Genomic DNA, 23,538 nt, shown 5'->3' with positions numbered 1-23,538 from the left:
CATCACTGGTTTTTGATGGAGTATTCCATGATTCATTGTTTGCGTATAACAGCCAGTGCTCCCTTCAATGCTGCCCTCTTTAATACCCACCACCAGGCTAACCCATTCCCCCACCCCCTCCCCTCTAGAACCCTCAGTTTGTTTCTCAGAGTCCATCATCTCTCATGGTTCGCCTCCCCCTCCAATTTCCTCCCCTTCATTTTTCCCTCCCTACTAGCTTCTCTCTCTCTTTTTATTTTTTTATTTTTTATTGTTGTGTTAATCATCATATTACATCATTAGATTTTAATTTTTATTGTTATGTTAATCACCGTACATCAATAGTTTTTGATGTAGTGTTCCATGACTCATTGTTTCTGCATAACACCCAGTGCTCCATGCAGAATGTGCCCTCTTTAATACCCATCACCAGGCTAACCCATCCCCCCACCCTCCTCCCCTCTAGAACCCTCAGTTTGTTTTTCAGAGTCCATGGTCTCTCATGGTTCCTCTCCCCCTCTTATTTCCTCCTCTTCAGTTTTCCCTTCCTACTAGCTTCTCTGTCTCTTTTTCTTTAAACATATAATGTATTAGTTGTTTCAGAGGTACAGGTCTGTGATTCATCAGTCTTACACAATTCACAGCGCTCACCATAGCACATACCCTCCCCAATGCCCATCACCCAGGCACCCCATCCCTCCCACCCCCACCACTCCAGCAACCCTCAGTTTGTTTCCTGAGATTAAGAATTCCTCCTATCAGTGAGGTCATAGGATACGTGTCTTTCTCTGATTGACTTAATTTCACTTAGCATAATACCCTCCAGTTCATTTCTACAGTTTGTTACTAGAGAAGTTTCTCTGAACGTGTAGAGGACCTGAAACCTCAAGGAGGAGGCATATTGTTCTCTCCTGAGATGAACCTGGTTTTAGGTGTTGTTTCCACAGCTGCCCATTGCCACTGATGATCGTTCTTCTCCTCCTTTGGAGGAGTAAGAGAGAGAGGACGCAGTGTGAGTGCTTTCTCAACAAATAAAAATTAAAAAAGATAAACTGTACAACTAAATGCATTTTCACAGATGTACATACAATTGAAACTACTGCTCCATTCAGGACACAGGGCATTTCCTCTACCTCACAGCTTCCCTTGGGTGGTTCCATTGAAGTCTCTCACTGCCTTCACCCTCAGTCCCAGGCAACCACGGGTATCAAAGTCGGCTTGCATTTTTAACCACGTTATGGAAATGGAACTCTTTTATGCCTACATTCCTTCCTGCAGCCTAGGGATTCTTATATCTATCCATATTATTAATGGATCGCCAGTTCAGAATTTTTCATTGTTAAGGAGTATTCCTCCGTATGGATATATTTGGTCTGTACATTCACCTATTCATGGCCATCTATGCAGTTTCCTGGGTTTGGCCATGGGGAATAAAGCTATGATGAATATTCATGTGCAGTTTGCTGTGTGGCCATATTGTGTAAATCCTTAGGAGAGGAATGGCCGTTCACGTGATTGGTAAATGTTTACCTGTGGTTCAGTTTTTCTCGGTGGTTGGACCATTTTTCATTCCCACAAGTGTATGAAACGTCTAGTTACTTTACATTCTCACCACATATGTTTTCGGTCTTCGTAATTTTAGCCACGGGGATGGATGTGTAATGGTAACTCACTGTAGTATTAATTTATCTTCCCAATGGCTGAGTGTGCCGTCGAAAACTGACCTCTGTGCTTCAGAGCCAAAATATAAGACGAAGACAGAGTTTGGAATATTGAGGAACAATAGCTTTATTGCTTTTCGGGGCACAGGGGTCTAGAACAGGCCAAGGCCCTCAAAAAGGGTAAGTCCCTTCCCCCTGGAGGAAGGGGCAGGGGGGTGGTATATTTTCACAGAAATTGTGTGTCTGCTGCCAGCCTCCTTCATCATGTCTTTAGGGTGGTACCAGGATCCTGAAACAAAAGGCTTAGAAGAGAGGAGCAGAGGTTTGCAGAAGAGAAGGAAAAGGTTACTTAGTTTAAGATGGAGCCTTGCGGAGACATTCATGAAGCCCTTTTGATTTATGTTCAACTTCATGCTTTTCAATGGTTTCAAGTGGAGCATCTTTTCAAGTGCTTTTTGGCCTTTTGTGTATCTTCTTTTGTGAAGCATTTCTTCTTCAATTCTTTTGACCAGTTTTCCTACTGCATTGTCTTATCAGACACAATACGTGTCAGAATATTACACTGAAAACTACAGAGCATTACTTCCAGAAATTAAAGAACTAAATACATGGGGAGATAAAATTTGTGGTGGATTGGAAGACTCATTATGGTTTAGAGGTCAATTCTTCCCAAATTGATCAACAAATCTAATACAATGCCAATCAACCTTCTAGCAGACATTTTAGTAAGTATTTCTAAGCTGATCCAAATGTTTATATGGAAATGGAAATGATCTTAAATTATCAAAGCAATGTTAAGAAGAAGGAGAAAGCGACAGACTTACATTGTCTATTCCAGAATTACTGTATAAATCTTTTGTGCAATTTAAAAGTGATTTGTCCGATTATTATTCAGTATAAGAGTTTCTGCACATTCTCACTGCAGCTTGGAAGTTGTTTTACCCCTTTTTCACTGTAGCTACTTGATCGAAACTTTAGCCAATAGTTCCACAGTTTTTAAGTGGAGAGACAATACTGAAGCTAGAAAGTATTTCACTTAACAGAGAGAAAGACTAATCCCTGATCATTAGGGCAAGGATGACCCTACAAGTCTTAGTGAACTCGCCTCTATTTTCCAGTTGGCCAAGACAAAGTGGGGAGCTACCCATACCAGCAGTTTCCTCTGCAGACCTTCATAGTGTTGACTGCTTTGGGTTAACATGGAACCTAGGTGTTGGCTGTGTCCTGAGAGGCTGAAATTGAGTTGAGGCCCAGGGTCCCTGGGTCAGGACAGGTCATCCAGCTGTTGGAAAACACAGAGGGAGACCAGGCCATCCCCAGGCAGCACTGGCCACTTCCTCCAAGGAATCCACCACCACTACACTTTTCATGACTTCTGGTAACTAGACTGAGAGCCCCACGACAATTGGGATAATGTTTTACTCATCTCTGTACTCATGACTCCTAGGACCAAACCAAGCACTGAGGAAGCTCTCGGAGACGTTCCTTCACGGATCTGATAAAGGGGGTGGCAAATCTCTAATCTCAACTACATTCCTGCCCCAAATACCTGCACGAACGCTCTCTGTTTTCTTCCAGGAGGCAACAAATACCCTTCCTTAAAGTGGAGCCTGCCCTACACTCTCAATGCCCCATGACACTCCCCTGTGGTGAGCTCTGATGAAGAGGGACTGTCCTCTTGGATTCCTCTCAATGGTTCTGTTATTAGGAAGAGATGTCTTCGGCCTAGCTCCCTCCCCCCTCCATCCTCTGCACTGCCACCATATGCCAGGTTAGGAGAGCTACAACAGTTTTGAAAAAGATTTTATATATTTATTTGAGAGAGAGAGTGAGGGAGAAAGCAAGAGTGAGAGAGAGACAGAGAGAAAGAGAACAGCTGGGGAAGGGACAGGGAGAAGCAGACTCCACTGCTGAGCAGGGAGCCACCCCCCTCAATGGGGCTTGGTCCCTGGAGCGTGGGATCATGACCTGAGCTGAAGGCAGACTCTCGATGAACTGAGCCACCCAGGTGTGCTGAGCTACAAGATTTTGTTTGCATTCTTCCTCTCACTGCTTTGACCTCCTTAGTGAAATCTTATTGATGTCAGAATTCCAAGTTCTTAACAGAGACTAAGGAAAATGAAACACTCAACACACAGTCAAGACAAATGTGTGTAAAGTCTTTGACAACCATAAATTCAGAAGAATATAATTGGTATCACTGCCTCAGAGGCAAGGGTCTCCTACCCTGGCCCTTCCTGACCTTAGGGTAGAACTCTTGCAGTAAGAATGGACAAGTCCAACCTTTATCCATACATCACTGATCCCTCTAAGCCCACACAGACTTGGAGAACATCCACCATGAGGGCAGCTCTGAGGTCAAAGCTAGGGGTCTGGGGCAGAGGCTCATGGTCACATCGTCCTCCTCTTTTTTTTTTTTTAAGATTTTCTTTATTTATTTAAGAGAGAGGACATAGCGAGAGAGGGAACACGAGCAGGGGGAGCGGGAGAGGGAGAAGCAGGCTTCCTGCCGAGCAGAGAGCCCCATGCGGGGCTCGATCCCAGGACCCTGAGATCATGACCTGAGCTAAAGGCAGACGCTTAAGGATATAGCCACCAAGGTGCCACTCCTCCCCCTCCTCCTCTTGGAACTGGTGCTTCCCTGAAGTACAAACCAACCCAGATCCATTCTGTGGGGCTCCTCGGCAGGTGCACAGGTTCACCGTGGACGAAGTTACTCTCCTCGTTCTCCTTGCTCAGCTCAGGCTGCTCCTTGCAGAGTTGGATGCCGCTGTATGCATTCCTCAGTTTCCCCTGATTTTTCTGGACCCAACTTGTCCTTCTTCTTACCTCCTTTGGGCAACCACCTGCTCCACCATTGCCTTGTCCTTCTTTGCGTTATTCTCATCCTCCAAACCTGCTGATTTTCTGTCTCCCAAATGCTCCCTCTGTTCTCTGTTTTCAGTGTGGGCTCAGCTCAGGCTCCTGCAAGAGACACACAGTGAAGGGACCAAGTCAGGTCTCAGCTGCAGTCCCCAGGGCTGCTTCAAAGGCACCGCAGACCCTTGTGCACTCACAGAATCATAGCAGGAAGGGACCGTGGAGAATTTGATTAACAACCTTATCTTATACGTGAGGAAGCTGAGTGCAGAGAGATGAAGAGATTTTCCCAAACTCCTTCATCACTTGATGGCAGCACGGCCCCCACACAGGACTTGGTTGTGAGCTTTCCTTTCAAGGCTCCTAACATACCCTCTGGGAAGGCACATCCGAATTTCAGGGGACACTGAAATTAGAAGTTCAACTTAAAAATAAATAAATACTTTTCAGGAGACTTTGGATCAAATGTAGATATTTCCACTGTTAAAAATACCAGAAAGTCCTTCCTGGGGACAAATCTTTCTCCCAGGTATATAATTCTCTTACTTCTTTCCTTTACAAATCATTGGCTAAGATACTAGGATTACAGAAAGGGTATGCAAGGAAGGAGAAGTTCCTCTGTTACCTGTCCTGGTCTCCCAGCTTAAGTAAGAATTAAGTTTCACTGAGTCATTGAATACGCATGGAGAACGGATATTGAAATGGAGACCCTTAAAGAAATACAAAGTATTAAGGCAGACAGTTTTTATGCATTCTAGACAAGGAGAAAATACATTTCTCAGGGATTTTGGGGAGTTTTAATTTAGAGAGTGTCTAGACCAAATTTAGAACCTCTGCTTTAAAGGCCCTGGTGAGAAGGATGTCTTTTTACTTCTTAGTACAGGGGGTGCCTTTTTCATATGGGAGATTGGATTCCTGCTTTCAGGGAGACAGAGGAAGGTTTGAGTGCCCTTGCACCGGTTTCTTTTCGGGTAGCTTCAATTCAAGATAATCAGTATTGTCGACATCAGAGAGTCGGGGACCTGGGTTGGCGAAGGAACTGAGAAAAAGAGACTACAGTGGTGCCTGGGTGGCTCAGTTGGTTAAGCGACAGCCTTCCGCTCAGGTCATGATCCTGGATTCCAGGGATTGAGTCCCGCATCGGGCTCCCTGCTCAGCAGGGAGTCTGCTTCTCCCTCTGGCCCTCCCCCCTCTCATGCTCTCTCTCTCTCTATCTCATTCTCTCTCTCAAATAAATAAATAAAATCTTTTAAGAAAAGAAAAAGAGACGACAGTATAGCGAGGCACAGGGGACCCCGAGCAAACAGCCCGAGATCCTGAGGTTTATTTTCCATAATCTAATATGCCTTCTACAGTGATATAGATCTATAATGATTTACAGCAGGGGCTTAGTAAGGCGCACCTTCCACGTACACAGGATTTGTCAAGTGAAGTAATGGCAGTGGAGAAGGAATAAAGAAATCTGCAACTGGCTGTGATCAATTAATTGTAAACACCATTGTACTCGGACCTTAACACAGGATAAGAGAACAAAAAAGGGAATGCACAGTGTGTTGTTTATCGCTGGCTTCCTATCTACAAAACATCTTCTGCTGTGTACTTTAGAACAGACCACACACATCCCAAGGGCATTTCACTCTGATCCTTTCGGATTATTTTTAACCCTGCAATCTCGAGTTTTCTCAGAGATCTCGGAGTCTGAAGGAACATGCACCAGTGGTGGTTGTGGCATTCTGTTTCGCCCAAATATGCCATTGTGGTACATTTTGTGCAATTTGACCTTGGCGCCTATGGGTACCATGGTTTCTCTCAGCCTTGCTCATTACTCAGTGCCTATTTCAAAGAGAAAGCTAAACATATTATTCTTAGATATACCAAGGTGGCTCACTCGGTCAGCGTCTGACTTTTGATTTCAGTTCAGGTCATGATCTCAGGGTCATGCGATTGATCCCCAGTTTTGTCTTCATGCTCAGTGCAGAGTCAGCTTGGGATTCTTTCTTCCTGTCCGTCTGCCCATCACCCCTGTTCTAAATAAATAAATAATATTTAAAAAAGAAATACAAAATAAATACCATGACCTTATGTGAAACTAATACAATGCCGTATGTTAAGTGCACCAGATTAGTTTAAAAATTATTTTAAAGCGCACCTGGGTGGCTCAGTTGTTTAAGTGTCAGTCTTTGGCTCAGGTCAGAATCCCAGGGTCCTGGGATAAGCCCGTATGTCCAGCTCCCTGCTCATTGGTGAGTCTGCTTCTCTCTGTTCCTCTTCCACTCCCCCACCACCGCTCCTGATCTCTCAAGTACTCTGTCTCAAATAAGTAAATTAAAAAATTTAAAAAATCAATGCAATGGTCCTCTCTGGAATCAACCCACTTATAAGCATGCTTTCTTTTTGCTGCACCCCTGTCCCCCCTTTCTCCTTATTACCTATCTGACCTACATCTTTCCCGCAGTGATGGAGATGGATCAGATGCACTGCTTAACCTGGTGATGGGGCCAAAGAGAAGTGCACACATGGTTAGAATGGGCTGCCTTGAGAGTCAGCCGTAACGTAGCTACAGGCAGTTAGAAACAAGCCTAAAGTACCATTAGGAATAAGCACTGCAACATTTAGCGGTACAGATTTTAGGTGTGGTATTCATATCAACTTCCTTGTACAAATGTGTTTAGACTCAAGCATGAGACTATGGGATCAGACAAAATGAAAGAAAACTCTGTCACGTGTGAAGATAGTAAGTTACCAAAGTTACTCTGAGTTGTATAATTAGTTTGTCCCTTAGCCCCTCATTTCCACCTGCAGAACCTAGAAGACGTGCAACAGAGTCTCCACTTGCCATCAAAGTCAATCTGAGGACACAATAATTTAAACTGTTAACCCAAACTTTCCATTTTTTCTTAACCTGTGTTGAATACCAGGCATTTCGATTGCCCATTCCCATTTTCAGGGAGACTGCAGTGAGGACAGAGAGTAATGTGTTGGATCCAGGTAATAGTCTGTTTCTTGGTCTGCTTCTGTGCTCAGCATGTCAACTTTTGTCTGCCAGTGGACCTCTAACCACACAGGGGAAACCCAACAAATATTAAAAGTGTAGGTTCTTTAGGTTGATGTACATTTAGGATTCTGTAGTGCTCAGAATGGCTCTTGAACTGCAAGGACCAAGGTAGATGCCCCCTCCTTACCTTAGGGGGAGTAATTCTGATTCCTGAGGCATGCACCTCTTTGTTTTCTATTTATTATTATTTTTTTAGAGTTCGGCTAGGCTCCATCACTAACGTGGGACTCTATGCATGACCCTAAGATGAAAGATGTACGCTCTACTGACCGAGGCAGCATGTGTCCCTCCAGCACCTTTGATGCAGGCACATACCATGATTTTCATGTTGAAAAAATAGTGCAAACTCTGGGACATGCCTTCAATCCGTTCCACTCCTTCTGGGCATGTTTCCTGAGTTCCGGCTGTGTGCGAATTCTCTTTCCCACCCACCCATAGAAGGACATATATATGGAAAATGTGCCCACCCATAGAAGACCCTCTAGGATCCCAACCCAGATCCGCTGGGATCCCTGTGGTCTTTTCTGTGTTATTCTCTCCTGCTCTCAGTGTGTTTCTGCTTCTAAAGACACCTGTGAGCAGGACTGCCCTGGGGCTCCTGGAGCTCCTTTGTACCCAGACCCAGAAACCAGGGAGTACATGCTGTATATGACCACAGCCCCATTTATCTCCCCTCCCCAAAGGCACTCAGCCTTTCACTAACAGGTGCAGCACGGTGAAATCTCCATTCCTGGCCCAGGGGTGACTATCTCTGAAACACAAGTGTCCCTCAGGCTGTCCTGCACCTGTCAGGACAAAGCTCCCCCACAGCTGTTGCTGGAAATCACACCTTACACAACAATGAACTCAAAATGGTAACAGATCTATGTATAAGAGCCAAAACTATTGTGCAAGAGGAATACATGGGAGAAAATGGTCAGGAATTCACAGTAATCAAAGAGTTCTAAGTCACTACGGCAAGAGCACGATACGTAAGAGAAACCTGAAGATGAAGAACTTTTTTGCTACAAACTTTGTCACTGAGAAAAGGAACAGAGGAGCCACTGATTAGGAGAAAATATTTGTGGATTAAATACCCAATGAGGACTACCATTCACCAGAGACAAGAGGACTTTGAACTCTCTCAATGGGCAGAAGCAACACACTTGTTTAAGGCAGTATAAGAGTTGAATACACATGTACCAAAGGAGACACATAAAAAGGTAATCAATGTTATTAGTAATATGTTATTAGTCCTCAAAGAAATGCAAGGAAAACCAGGTACCATTTTACACCAACTAGTGCACTTATTTTCCAAAGACGATACCAAGTGTTGCTGAGGATGTGGAGAAACTGGACCCTCCTATATTGCTGGTGGCAACGTAAAATATAAGAGCCCTGTGGAAGCCACCTTGAGAGTTCCTAAGAGTTCAGCACAAGCTTGCCATAGGACCCAGCCATTCCACAACTAGGAATCTATCTGAGAGAAGTAAAAACATATGTCCGCTCAAGTCTCGGTCAGAAATGTTCCGGGCAGCGTTATTCACAATGGGCAAAAACTGACAGCAACACAAAGGGCCATCGGCTGGTGAATGGACAAACCAAATGTGGCCTATCTGTACCATGGCATCTATTGGGCAACAAAAGGCACAGAAATCTGATCCAAGCTACAGCATGGAGGAACCTCAAAAGGATGCTAAGTGAAAGAAGCCAGTCACCAAGAACTACAGACTGTCTCATTCGGCTTATGTAAAATGTGCAGAAAGGAGCAATGCACAGAGACAGAAAGCAGATCAGTGCTGCTTGGGGCTGGAGGAGGGAGTGGAGACTGTCTGCAGAGGGGCTGGAGGGAGTGTGGGAAGGTGAACAAGACTCTGAAACATACTAGGGCACTAGCTGAACAGCTCTGTCTTTGTTTACAATGGGTGAAACTTATTGTATGTCAGTTTCACCTAAAAAAAGAAAGAAGGTGACCGTTACACATCAGTGGGACCTGGGGCCCCCAGGCAAACACTGCCTAGTGAGGGGCCACATCCTGGAGTCCCAGCAGGTGGTGGCTCAGAGCCTGGTTTCTGACCTCCCAGCTGGAGTCAGGGATTCAGTGCCTGTGCCTTCAGCCTCAGGCCCCGGCAGTTCCCCTGGAATCCACCAGGCAGCAGACTACTTAAGGGAACAGACCTTCAGGTTGCCCAAGGACACCAGGGGGAAGCAGGCAAAGACAGGGGCAGCAGCTGGCTGGAGATACGTAGAGGAAGTCAGGGCTGCAGGACCCATGGAAGCCGCTGGCAAGATCTGGATGGATCTTAAGTAGGTTTGGTCCCCTGGGTGGGCTCTAAGCACTAACCTTTAGGTTAACATCCAAAGGTTCCCTTTGATGCTCCCTCCTGCACTGGCACTGAGGCTCCCCCCTGCCCCACCGCTCAGCATAGGGAAAAGAGCCTGTGCTGCTATTCACCTTCTTCTGAGTCTAAATGGAACACTTTGGGCTGGGTTTAGGGGAATCTGCCCTTTTCTGGCCCTCTATGTAGGGCTAGCTCCTGGGGACTGAACCATCCCTGCGGGGGCCTAGAAGAAACACTCTGGTCCTTCACATTGGGGCTGGGCTTGCAAAGAAGGGTTCCTGTTAACCCATATTTCCCTGGCCTTGGCTGAACATCCTGGTCCAAGATCAGGGGCTGCAGTGACCTAAAATAGGGAACTTCCTATATGTTACTGCCCCTCTCTGGCAAAATCCAAAGAAGGCCCATGGTAGTGGTGGGGGGAGGGGAGGGCATAGAAACCTACACTCTGTCAAAACATCCTCTACAGTGAAGATTTAAAAAAAAATGTTAGAGGACAGATCTCATATTACATAGTCGGAGGTGCAGTAAGAGATCTGCGTGGTTAGAGTGGGAGCTACACGAGTAGTCAGCCTAACATAATTTATAGAGTCGCCCAATCCCTGTGATGCCATGTGAAACTGATGTCACATGGGGAATCAGTTATGAATCAATTTTGAAAAAACCTGAAGGTGAGCGGAAAACTTACTCTCCTAGTTCTCCTTGCTCAGCTCAGGCTGCTCTTTCCAGAGTTAGATGCTGCTGTATGCATTCCTCAATTTCCCCTGATTTTTCTGGACTCAACTTCTCCTTTTTCTTACTTCCTTTGGCAACCACCTGCTCCACCATTGCCTTGTCCTTCCTTGGGTTATGTTCATCCTCCAAACCTGCTGATTTTATGTCTCCCAAATGCTCCCTCTGTTCTCTGTTTTCAGTGTGGGCTCAGCTCAGACTCCTGCAAGGGACACACATTGAATGGACCAAGTCAGGTTTCAGCTGAAGTCCCCAGGGCTGCTTCAAAGGCACTGCAGACCCTCGTACACTCACAGAAACTGAGCAGGAAGGGACGGTGATAATTTGATTAACAACCTTATCTTACACATGAAGAAGCTGAGGCCCAGAGAGACAAAGAGATTTTCCCAAACTCCTTCATCAGTTGATGGCAGCACTGCCGCCACACAGGCCTTGGCTCTGAGCTTCCCTGTTGAGGCTCCTAACATATCCTCCGGGAACCCGAATCTGAATGTCAGGGGACAGTGGTCAATCCATATTCCCACTGTTCAAACAACAATGTCCAGAAGGACTTTTCCTGGGAATACTCTTTTGTCACAATTATACAGTCATACTTGTATACTCAGTTGGTTTACACTCCTGGTTGAACTTCAGTCCACTCTCAAGATGGGAGAGCAGACAGGCCCTGGGGTGGCAGCTGCACCGGGGTTAGGGGTGTTTTTTCTTTTTATGTTTCATAGATTATGGGTCACAGCCAGGGTGGTTTCCAACTGAAGATGTTTCCAATCATCTAAGGGACTCAGCCTAATGGTTGATAGGGGGAGTTTTTGGCCCTAAGTAAGTTCTTCCTGGAACTGTCAAGGCCATTTTCCCCACTGGGGGATGGAAACCGCAATGTAAATATATTATAAGGAAGCCATAGGTTATTGTAGGACACACGCTGTTAAGGAGAGCACAAGCTCTGCACCTGCTGGTCTGGATCTGACAGTCCAGCAGGTGGGAAACCACGAAAGCACTGTGTACCACCCTCCTTGCCTCCAGCTCAGATCTAGCTGCCTACTCTACCAATTTAACACCTGGGACAACCCATGCAGGAACAATTCCTTTTGACCCATTTTGAAATGGGAAATGGAGCCACAGGAAATTCAAGATACTTAGTCCAAGTCTCATTTTCCCACTCAGGTTTGCAGCTACAGCTTGGGAGACCAGAGGGCTCTCTTTTCTTGTTCTCTGTTTTAGGGATTTCCAGGGACAAAGAACAATCCCAGCCTCCGATGCCCTGAACTGCTCTGGCACTCCCAGCCTGGCTGTTTTGTTCCCATGTGTGAAATAAATAATCTTACATGCAGAATATCAACCTCAGACAAGATTGCTTTGAGACCTTGATGAAATGGGACAAAACAAGGCTATTCACAATACTGTTAAGACCTACATCCAAAAATCGACCTCCCTCCCTAAGGAAACGCATATGACTTCTTTACCACAATCAAAGAATTGTCCGTGCTGCCAGTGTTCAATATAGAACAAACCCTGCCTATTTCCATCCTTCCCCATATCTCCCAACTAAAGCCCAAATCCTATAAGAGATCCTCTCACTGAAACCTTGGCGTGTATTCTTTCTGGCTGTGAGGAATAAAAAAGCCAATCAGTTTAATCTGGCTTAAAGGAATTCACACCAAATTTCCAGGAATGAACAGGTGTAAAAACCCACTCTTAGGAAGAAAGGTCATATTGTCTATGAGATACCTAGGCTCTAGAAATCCAGAACTTGTTTTTATCCTAAAAAAAGAAAGAAAGAAAGAAAAAAGACTCTTTCTACCAACCCCCTAATAACTAAAAGGAACTTTAGGTGTTCAGGCAGGATCTTCCCACCTCTGATTTAAACTAGCGATTGCTGGGGCACCTGGGAGGCTCAGCCGGTTGAGCGTCTGCTTTGGCTGAGATCATGATTCCAGGGTTCGGGAATCGAGCCCCACATCGGGCTCCCTGCTCAGCGAGGAGTCTCCTTCTCCCTGTGCCTCCCACCATGCTCTCCTGCTCGCTCTCTCACTCTCTCTCAAATAATTAAATAAAATTGTTTAAAAAAATAAAAATAAACTTGATATTGCTCTTGATCTTGGGATTGTGAGTTCGAGCCTCACATTGCATGTAGAGATTCCTTAAAAATAAAATCCCTGAAACATTTAAAACATATGGGGCACCTGGGTGGCTCAGTTGGTGAAGCTTTCAACTCTTGGTTTTGGCTCAGGTCATGATCTCAGGGTCCTGAAATTGAACCCCAGGCTCAGTGCAGAGACCTCTTCAGATTCTCTCCCTTTGCCTCCCCCTCTGCCCCTCCACACCGTTTATAGGCTTGCAGGGGCATGCTCTCTCTCTCCTAAATAAATAAATAAATAAATAAATAAATAAATAAATAAATAAAACTTTTAAAGCTTTAAAAACAAAAATAAAATAGATACTGAGGATAAGTCAGGGAAGAAGCTAGCTAAGAAAGAATGTTTCGCACAGTATAGCTTAGTAAGGCCTCGGATCAGTTATAACCCAGTATTCCCAGCTGGGCTGGAAGCTCCAACCTTCAGTTCACAGGGGAGCGAGCTCTCTGATTACCCAGCCAGAGGCGAGCGCGGGTCCTCTCTGGGGGCTCTCTAGCCCTAAGCTGCCACTCTGGACTCTTCGGCCTTGTCTAACTGCATCGGCTCGGAACACATTGAGCCCAAAAATCATGTCACGGTATCCACAACGATGTGGTGTCATAGAATCGGAATCTTGTGTTGCCGACAAAATGACAGGACTCTCGCATGCCACATTCAGAAGGAAATGCTACTTTTCTTGTCATGGAACATGTCATCACCCCCCCACACACACACACAAACACTTAAATGTTAGCTGTTGGGAATGTATTTCTTTGGAATCTGTGGCAAAGGCCGAGCTCCCAGTTTTGGTGCCCGGCGGTCTCCGCCAAACGCATCCAGGACTTGGCCGGCTCTGTCGGGTCTCCTTCCACATCGGTGCCTGGCCCTGCCCTCCCTCGCCCTTCCCATGACCCTGTGGGGCGCTGGTCCCCACGCCTTCCCGCTGCTGAGCGGGACACTCGCCTAACATCTCTTGCTCCACTTGAAATCCTGTTCCGCACATCTGGCCTTACCAGACACACCTTTTGGGTGTAGCTTCTGCTTTTGTTCTCTTACAGTTTTGGCTCTGATTTCCAGTACAGATCCTTCGCATGATTCTGCGAATCTATTTATTGTTGTTCTTAGTCCTACGATGATAGTTTTCATTTCCAAGAGATATTTTGCTACACTGCTCTCCCAACGAGGCCTGAGAACCCATAGGAGGCCTAAATCCAGGGGGTGTGGACGTCACTTCCTGTCCGGTCACAGGCTGGCCATTGCCCAGGAGGTGGGGTGGGTGGGGAAACACGTGGCGGGGCATGGATCAGAGGGCCCGTGACAAAGAAGGGAGCCACGCAACAGGTGTGTCTTCTATAGAAAAAGCAGGGACAGTGGCTCCTGTTTAGGCATCTGTTGCTCACGGGCTCTGGGCCCTACTACTCTAGGACTGGCTCCTGATTTGATCACAAGTCCTATGTAGATGGACTGGAGGAGTGTGTGTGTGTGTGTGTGTGTGTGTGTGTGTGTGTGTGCGCGCGCGCGTGCACGTGCGCATCCTAGAGACCCTGAATGTGCAATGTAAAGCCTACAAGGCTCCAGGGCAGCCCAGGCTAGATTTCTGCATATGCTACCTTGAGTAATCAAAAATGCCCATGTTTTTTCAAGGTAAGATGGCTCTGCTCCGCTTCATATTTTCTTGTTCAGTCCTCTCCACTTGTCATGAAAGGTATGTTAGCAACATATTTGGTATAAAGGCTGCTGAATATTTAGCCCACCAAGGTCCTAAATCTTACCTAGTATGAAGTCTTCCTCACATTTTTGAGGGTAACATTGGGAGGCACGAGCAAACCAATGGCCAGTATGAGTCCTCAGCACTGTTTGCAAGAATTTTTTTTATTTTTTAAGATTTTATTTATTTGACAGAGAGAGACACACTGAGAGAGGGAACACAAGCAGAGGGTGTGGGAGACGGACAAGCAGGTTTTCTGCTGAGCAGGGAGCCCGATGCGGGGCTCGATCCCAGGACCCCAGTATCACGACCTGAGCGGAAAGCAGAGGCTTAACGATTGAGCCACCCAGGGGCCCCCTGACATTCATTTTGAGGAGGAAGTCTAAAATGCAGTGAGAAGAAAGGAGGGTGATTTTTTTCCCTCCATTTCCAAGCCCCAAAGCAGGTCTAATTTAGATTTAATGTCAGGGATGAACTTGAAAAGTTCGTTCTAATCAAGAGGAGACTCAAGAATCCGTCTCTAGGTATGGAATTCAATCCTCGGCCAAAATACTATTCAAAACTAAAAGTGAGAAAAAAGAGTGGGGAAGGAAGAAATAAAACTATGGTTGACCTTGTACAACACAGGTTGGAACAGCACGCGTACACTTATATGTGCATTATTTGATAAACACAGTATACTACTCCAAATATATGTTCTCTTCCGAATGATTTTCTTCATAACATTTTCATTTCTCTAGCTTACTTTATTAGAAGTATACAGTGTAGAATAAATATAACTTGCAAAACATGGGTTAGTGGACTTTATGTTATCAGTCAGGCTTCTAGTCTACAAGTGGCTATTAGTAGTTAAGTTTTGGGGGAGTCAAAAGTTATAACACAGGTTTTTGATCTTGAGAGTCACCATCCTTACCCCACATTGGTCAAGGGTCAACCTGTATCTCTATTTACAGAGGACATGCTCCTAAAGATAGAAAAACCTCAAATCATCCACACACAAAAATATTAGAGTCCATAGACTCATTCTGTAAAGTTGCAGGGTACCATATATACAAAATCAGTTGTGTTTCTATGCACTAGTAATGAACAATCTGAGAAGGAAATTTAGAAAGCAATTCCATTTACAATGGCACACAATACAGTAAAAGTGTCAGGTGTAAATTCATTCAAGGAGAGCAAGACTTGTTCACTGAAAAGCATAAGAAGCATTGCTTCTGCAAGAGATAAAAGACCAAATGGGGGGAAAAAAGAACAACTGTATGCATGCATTGGAAGATTTAATGTAGTTCATATCTCAATACTACGCAAATAGATCTATAAATTCAATACAATTCTATCAAAAATTTTTCTTCTGCATTTTCTAAATTCTGTCAATCCCTTGTAGTACATTTGCTTTCAGACATTGTAGTTTTCATCTCTTAAAAATAGAGAGGGTCTTGTTTATATTTTCTATTTATCGGTTTAACATTTACAACTGATGGAAAACTTATACTAAAAGCTTTCATATCCTTCTCTGGCGGTTCTCACATGTGTCAGCTCTGGGTTATTTTCAGATGACTGATCTGGCTCCTTATTAGGAGTTATTTCACCTGCAAGAGCTCCAGGTCCTGCTCCCTCTACTGCTTTCAAATGATTGCCCCCTAACTTGGTGGCCTTTCCTCCCATGGAGGCCCTGAGCAGGACCTCACTGCATGCCACACCAGTGACCCTGCACAACTCTGGTTAGGTGACTTTCCTCAGACCAGCTGGTTTGTCCCACATCACCTTTCCCTTTTATTCCCCAGGAATCCCAATTTGGCTGGTAAAATACCTGGCGCTTTCTATTTTTTAGGTTAACCAGGCAGTGTGTCTCTTTGCCCGTTCCAGCTCCTAGAGGCCCCTCCTCCATGCTCAGCCCCAGCCCCAGTCCCAGCAGGCAGAGTCCTCCTCACACAGCCTCCATCTGACCTCTTTCTCTGCCTCTTTGTGTTTTAGGACCCCCTTGTCATTGCAGGGCGCCGCCTGGATAATCCAGGATCATCTCCCCATCTCAAGGTCCTTAACATAAGCACCTGTGTAGGGTCCCTTTTGCTGCAGGGTGGAACATGTGCACAGGTTCCTGGCATTAGCCTGGGCAGCTCCTAGGGAGGGCGCGTTATTCTACCCAGCAGCACACTATTGATCTCAGGTGACAACTAAAGTTGGACGCCCCCTCTCCACCCTCCAATCTTTTCTAATTTAAACATTCCGGGAAAAGTAAACCACTACCTCAAGGCGCAATCAAGACAAGGCAAATCAGAACCCTAGGGCGCTCCATCCATGACCATACAAGTACCCGAATCTCTTCAAAGTAGTTAGTCTGTTTAGTTTTCCAGACCTGGCTGTATTCCCTCCAAAGGCCGACCTTGACTGTAGAAATCCCCTCCAGGGGGAAGCGCCCAGCGGTGGAGGGAGGGAAGGCGGTGGCAGAGTGGGGAGCCTAGGACGACACTAAACCCCTGCTGAGAACTCTGAGCCTGGTCCAAGCAAGTAGAAGGGGTGGTCTCCTTTGGCCCTGCCCTCAACTGCAGGATCCTTGGGCTCCTCCCCGCGCGGCCACGAGGGGGCGCGCCGTCCCTGTCCTAGGAGCCCGCCTGGGGAAGAAGCGGGCCCCAGAACGTGTTCAGCGTGTGGGCTGTTGTGGGCAGGTGTCAGCCCGAGGACCCAGGGGTTGCGGAGTTTTGGTCCTCCCGTCCCCCCCGCAGTGTCCAGGCCTGGGGGAGGCGGTGGGGACTGGTTTGAGCTGCACAGGTGCGGCCATGGCACTCCGTGTCCTCCAACCCGGTTCTGAAGAGAGAGAGCTAGAGAGAGCAAGAGTCAGAGATGTATCTGCGCTTCGCGGGCTGGTGGAAAGTCCTCCCTCATGTTTCTCTCTGGATGGCACAGCCTTCCCTGTGCTGGGAGGTGGGGGAGGGTTGTGTAGGGTTTGGGGGGGCCAGAGCTGCAGGGAGAGGAAGGAGGAGTGGTAACCAAATCAGGAGATGGAGGAGACTGGGCAGGTGAGGAAGGAAGCCAGGGCAGGGGGAGGGAGAAGGCGGGAAGGGGAGAGGGGGAAGGGGGCAGGGGTGGCTGGAGGAGGAGAAGGAGGAACACCAGCACTGAAATCTAAGTTGGGAGGGGAGCTGGGGGCAGGGATACAGGGTGGGGGTGGGGACTGAGGTGAAGCCCTTGAAGTCACGGACGGGGCGTGTCTGATGCAAACCAGGTAACGTTGCTGTGCGGTTCTGCCCCTTAGAATTCGCAGCACTGAGGAGGTAGCAGCGCTGTTGCTTCCATTGTATTCAGAAGCGTCGTGTGGAGGGTGAGGGTGCTTGCGACAGGAGTGGGTGCCTAGGGTGTTGGGGTGCGCCTAGGCGAGTGAGCGTGTGTGTCTGGTGGAAGGCGGGTGAGACTGGTGTGGGGTGGAGGCGGAGCGATTCACACTTACCCAGCAGGGGAGATGGGGATCAAGCAGGTGGTTTTCCCCCCGCGAGGCCCCTCCATCGCACCGCGGACGTGCTGACCCCAGGGATTTCCCCGAGTGTGGACAACTCCTCTGCATTATTTGTGGCAGTGGCAGTGGGGGGCTGCTTTTGCTTTTTCACCTGTTGTTGGTTGTTTAAGAATAGCCTTTGTTTTCTTATTCATTTTTCTGTTTGTTTGTTTTGTCTTTTCCCTGCCTTTGGCTGATGGCATTGGCTGAAGAAGAAGCTCACTCAGGCGACACCAGGACGCTGAATAAAACACCTCTGCTTTTAAGGGCTGCTTTCTTGAGAATCTGGGTTTGGCTCTTTCTCAATCAAAAGCATGCAGGACAGTTTCTGTCCACTGGTCATATATCCCACCTTGGCTGTCGGGTTTCTTTTTCTGTTTTTCGCAGAGCAATGTCTCTGCTTATATTTCAGTGGGTGGTTTGCAGTCCCTGATCCAGCAAAGGTGCTTTCTTTTCATTCCCTGGGGAACATGGGTCAGCGTCCCTTCTCCTTCTTCCCTCCCCTCCCCACCTATCCCCCCAGGCACCCTGCAAAGCCTCACCCAATCCCTAGACTCCATATCCTTGATTAGGCCACTTGGTAGCCTACCTAGTTTAGCCTTGCTCCAGAGGACCCTTCCGAGACTAGAGACGGTCCAGCTTGATGTAGTTTATTTATTGTAAGTTTATTTGTTGAAGTAATCCCTACACCCAAAGTAGTGATAGGGGTCATGAAGCCAGATGGAGACTCCCCTGCTCTCCTGACTGAGCCAGCCAGGTGCCCCCTGACAGGCTTTTAAAGAGGCACCTCTGTCTACTCACAAAGAACCCGCTGGGTTTGGCACCACAGACCTTTCCCAAACAGCAGGTTAGCTCTAGGACAAAGGTCCTTGTGGCTTCTGCAGCTCTCGGGCTCAAGCAAAACTGTCCCTACTGATATACCTGCATTGTTTTGTCAATCCGAGCTTGAAGGGGTTTCTGGCTTCAGCTTTCACCAGAGCTGGTGTTTTTTTTTCTCTACTCCCTAAAGGCCTCTATTCAGAATCTACAACTGACGGTTTTCCAACTTTTTCTTTTTTAATTTTTTATTCTTACGTTAATCACCATATATTACATCATTAGTTTTTGATGTAGTGTTCCAGGATTCCTTTTTTTGTGCATAACACCCAGTGCTCCACACACAGTGTGCCCTCTTTAATACCCATCACCAGGCTAACCCATCCCCCTACGCTTCTCCCCTCTAGAACCCTCAGTTTGTTTTTCAGAGTCCATCGTCTCTCATGGTTCATCTCCCGCTCTGACTTACTCCCCTTCATTCTTCCCCTCCTGCTATCTTCTTCTTTTTCTTTTTTCTTAACCTATGTTGCATTATTTATTTCAGAAGTACAGATCTGTGATTCAACAGTCTTGCACAATTCACAGAGCTCACCATAGCACATACCCTACCCAATGTCTATCACCCAGCCACCCCACCCCTCCCACCCCCCACCACTCCAGCAACCCTCAGTTTGTTTCCTGAGATTAAGAATTCCTCATATCAGTGAGGTCATATGAAACTTCTGTTACACTCAAGATACACGGCATTTCCACTACCTCACAACTTCCCTTGTGCCCCTTTGCGGTCCATCACTGCCTCCAGCCTCACACCCAGGGAACCAACGATACTGGAGATCATTGCAGTTTTAACAACTTCATATAACTGGAAATACATATATATACTCTTTTATATCTGCTTTCTACCATACAGTGCAGTGCAATGATTTTAAAATTCATCCATATTCCAGGGCACCTGCGTGGCTCTGTCAGTTAAGCGTCTGCCTTCAGCTCAGGTCTTAATCTCAGCATCTTGGGATCAAGCCCCGTGTGGGGTTCTCTGCTCCCCACGGAGCCTGCTTCCCCCCCTCTGTCTGCCACCCCCCCACTTGTGCTCTCTCGCTCTATCAAATAAGGAAATAAAATCTTGAAAAAAATAAATTCATCCATATTCCTACATGCACCAATACTTCATGACATTTTTATTGCTGGGCAGGATTTCAAGTGTTTCGTCTCTGTTTATACATTCATCTGTCACTGGACTTTTGTGTCACTTCCAGTTTGGGGCAGTCATAATTGGGGCATAATAATAAAGCTATTACACACATTCATATGCTGATAATTCTGTAGACATACTGTGTAAATACCTAGGAATGGAATGACTATCCATAGGATTTGTATTTGTTTAATCTTATAAGTAACTGGAAGTCAGCTTTTCAAAGTGGTTGTACTATTTTTCATTCCCACAGCTATATGAGACATCCAGGTGTTTTGTGTGAGATTTCAGACTTTCTGACTTTAGCCATACCAACAGATATGCCATGATACCTCATTGCAGTACTGACTTTTTACCCTCATGACCAATGCATTGTGCATCTTTTCATGTGCTAATGAACCATTCCCATATCTTGTTTCCTGAAGTTTCTATTCAAATCTTTTGACCAATTATTGTATTGTGTTCATTATCTTATCAGACTATATGATATCTAATTCTAGAGAATGGTCCTTTGTAGGAGATAAACATACTTCTATACTGTGGCTTCCCTTTATGTCCTCTTAAGGTTGTCTTTCTTCGAGAGTTACATATAGAAAGATAAAGATAGATCAATTCATTTTCATATCCAAAGAAATAATTCATTGCCACTTTAAGCTTGCAAAAACATACGGTTGAACTTTTTGGAAAATATAAAATCATTTATTGAATTTCCGGGTATGAAATTTTTTGTTTTTATAATTTAAACTGTTTCAATGGGCATATTGAGATATAATTTACAAGCAAGAAAGTTTATATAATTTAAGTCTAAAGTTTAGTCCGTTTGAACATATATATGCATCACCCACACAGTGGATATATCTATCACCCCAGAAAGTTTCCTTGTGCTCTGGCCAATTCCTCCCTCACATTCCCACCTCAGGAAACCACCGATTGGCTTTCTGTTACAATAGAATTATTTCCAATTCCTAAGGTTTTATATTTTGAAATCATATGCTATGGACATTATTTTGCTTGGATGTTTTTTTTGCTCAAAAATTATCTGAGCAAAAAATAAAATCTTTACCAATTTTGTTATGTATGTGAAGAGATTACTCTGCTAAACCAAGGAGTATTCCTTGAACTGGATATGCCACAACTTCTTTTGGTCATTTACCTGTGAATGGATTAGAATGGCAATTAAAAATAGAGTTTCTATCAATAGATTTTTATGAATATATCACTCTTTTTTTTCATTTGAGTGGAATGGTGGTGGCCTATGCCAGGGGGTTTGGTAGAGAGGTTTAATATTTTGAAGCAGGTCGCAGCTGTTGGGGTGCTTGGGTTGCTGAGTCGGTTAAGTGTCTGATTTTGGCTCAGGTCATGATCTCCTTGGTGATGAGATGAAGCCCCAAATAGGGCTCCATGCTCAGTGGGGAGTCCGGTTGAGATTCTGTCCCTCTGCCTCTCCCTCTGCCCCTCACCCCACTCACTTTCACTCCCTCTCACACAAAGAAATCAACCTTGAAAAGAAAAAAAAGATTTCCAAACTATTTCCTAGAGGAGTTGTAGAATTTAACATTCCTATCAGCAGTGTATGAGAATTTCAGCTCCTACACATCTTTGCCAATACTTGGAATGGAAATTCTTTTCATTTTTGCCATTTTAATTGGCAGATAGTGGTTTAAGTTTACATTTTTCTAATGACTAATGATGTAGATCTTGTCATGTTCTTACATGCCTTCCATATATGTTCTCGGCTGAACTGTCTACAAATCTTTTACCCAAATTATTTTCTTATTTTCTTACTTGAAAGAGAGAGAGAGAGCAAGAGCGGGGGTGTGGGGTGGGGTGGGGAGGGCAGAGAGAGGAGAAACACACTCCCCTGTCAGTGGGGAGACTGACAGAGGGGGGCAGGGCTAGATCCCAGGTCCCTGAGATAAAGACCTGAGCCAAAGGCAGCTGCTTCACCAACTGAGCCACCCAAGTACTTCTCTTTTACCCATTTTTAAATTGGATTGTTTGCCTTCTTACTATTGTCTTTGGAGAGTTCTTTCAGTGTTCTATTAGGAGACCTTCATTAGATATGTAATTTATCAATATTTTCTCCCTATGTGTGACTTGACTTTTCATCCTCTCACCAATGTCTTGTGAAGAACAAAAGTTTTAAATTTTAACTAAGTCCAATGTATCCATTTGTTCTTTCATCAATCACAATTTTGGTGTCATATCTAAGAGATCATTGTCCCAGGGCTCCTGGGTGGCTCATTCTGTTGAGTGTCTGCCCTCGACTCAGTTCAGGATCCCAGAGTCCTGGGATCTAGCCCACCATCGGGCTCCTTGCTCAGCGGGGAGCCTGCCTCTCCCTCTCCCTCTGCAGCTCCCCTGCTTGTGCTCTCTCTCTGTCAAATAAATAAATAAAATCTTAAAAAAAAAAGAAATCATTGTCCAACTTAAGGTTATAAAGATTTTTTTAACGATTTATTTACTAGGGAGCCGGGGGAGGCTTGGTTCATTATGCATCTGCCTTTAGCTGAGGTCATGATCCCAGGGTTCTGGGATTGAGCCCACCGGCAGGATCCCTGCTCAGCAGGGAGTATGCTTCTCCCTCTCCCTCTGCCTGCCCTTCTGCTTGTGTTCTCTCTATCTCCAATAAACAAATAAAATCTTTGTTTAAAAAGATTCTATTTATTTAATTTTAGAGAGAGTGACAGAAAGAGAGCAAGTGCGGGACAGAGGGAGAGAGGGAGAGAAATTGAAGCAGACTCTCCACTGAGTGCACAGCCAACTCTGGGCTTGATCCCACAACCCATGAGATCAGGACCTGAGTCAAAATCAGGAGTCAGATGAGCCACCAACTGTGTCACGCAGGGGCTCCTAAAGATTTTTCTACTATGTTTTCTTGTAAAAGTTTTAACATTTTAACGTTTCTACTTAGGCCCTTACTCTCTCCTAGGCTAATTTTGGGGTGGTGTGAGTTATGGATCCAATTTTATGTATTTACTTATTTTCATATGCACACGCATATGTCATATCCATATCCATGTGTTGAAAAGATTATACTTTACCACTTGCTGAAAGGTTATACTTTTTTTTAAAGATTTATTTCTTTATTTTGGGGTGGAGAGGCAGAGAGAGAGAGAGAATCCCAAGCAGAGTCCCTGATGAGGATGGAGCCAGAAGGTGGCTCGATCCCAGGACCCTGAGATCATGACCTGAGCTAAAATCAAGAGTCAGACATTTCACCAACTGATCTGATGTTCTGATCACAGAACACAAAAGTGTTAAATAATATTTACCATAGTCACAAATAAAAGGCACTTCGATGATTATCTATAAAATATCTGACTCCTGTGCTAAAGTTCTTTTTCCTGAGAGCTGGCACTGGGTCTGCCTGCTCACCCCATGTCCCCCGTGCCTCCGAGAGACTGCCAGGTGAAACATTCAGTAAATACTTGTGAAGCAGATAGATAAAAGTTACCAGCAATAACGAGCTTTTACTGATCTCCAGTCCCAACCATCTTTCCATTCAAACCCAATCCCGGTTCTGGGCCGAAGCAATAGAAGCACAGCCTTCAGAAAAGCATTCCAAGATGCCAATAGCAGCTTCACCACATGTCCCATATGCTTTCGTGGATCAT

At 45.5% G+C, this 23,538-nt stretch overlaps 1 non-coding gene across 1 annotated transcript; it reads left to right on the top strand.

Annotated features, from left to right (window-relative positions):
- Nucleotides 1–787: 787 nt before the first annotated feature.
- Nucleotides 788–1,000, top strand: LOC148161902 (small nucleolar RNA U3). The gene has a single exon (XR_015767287.1). It is a non-coding gene; the product is annotated as a small nucleolar RNA U3 (small nucleolar RNA).
- Nucleotides 1,001–23,538: the final 22,538 nt, after the last annotated feature.

This window comes from Eumetopias jubatus, unplaced genomic scaffold, assembly GCF_037043125.1.
Source record: "Eumetopias jubatus isolate StellerSeaLion01/CBP00866 unplaced genomic scaffold, mEumJub1_p1.0 scaffold_39, whole genome shotgun sequence".
Lineage (NCBI taxonomy): Eukaryota > Metazoa > Chordata > Mammalia > Carnivora > Otariidae > Eumetopias > Eumetopias jubatus.
This window is presented reverse-complemented; position numbering and strand designations above follow the sequence as displayed.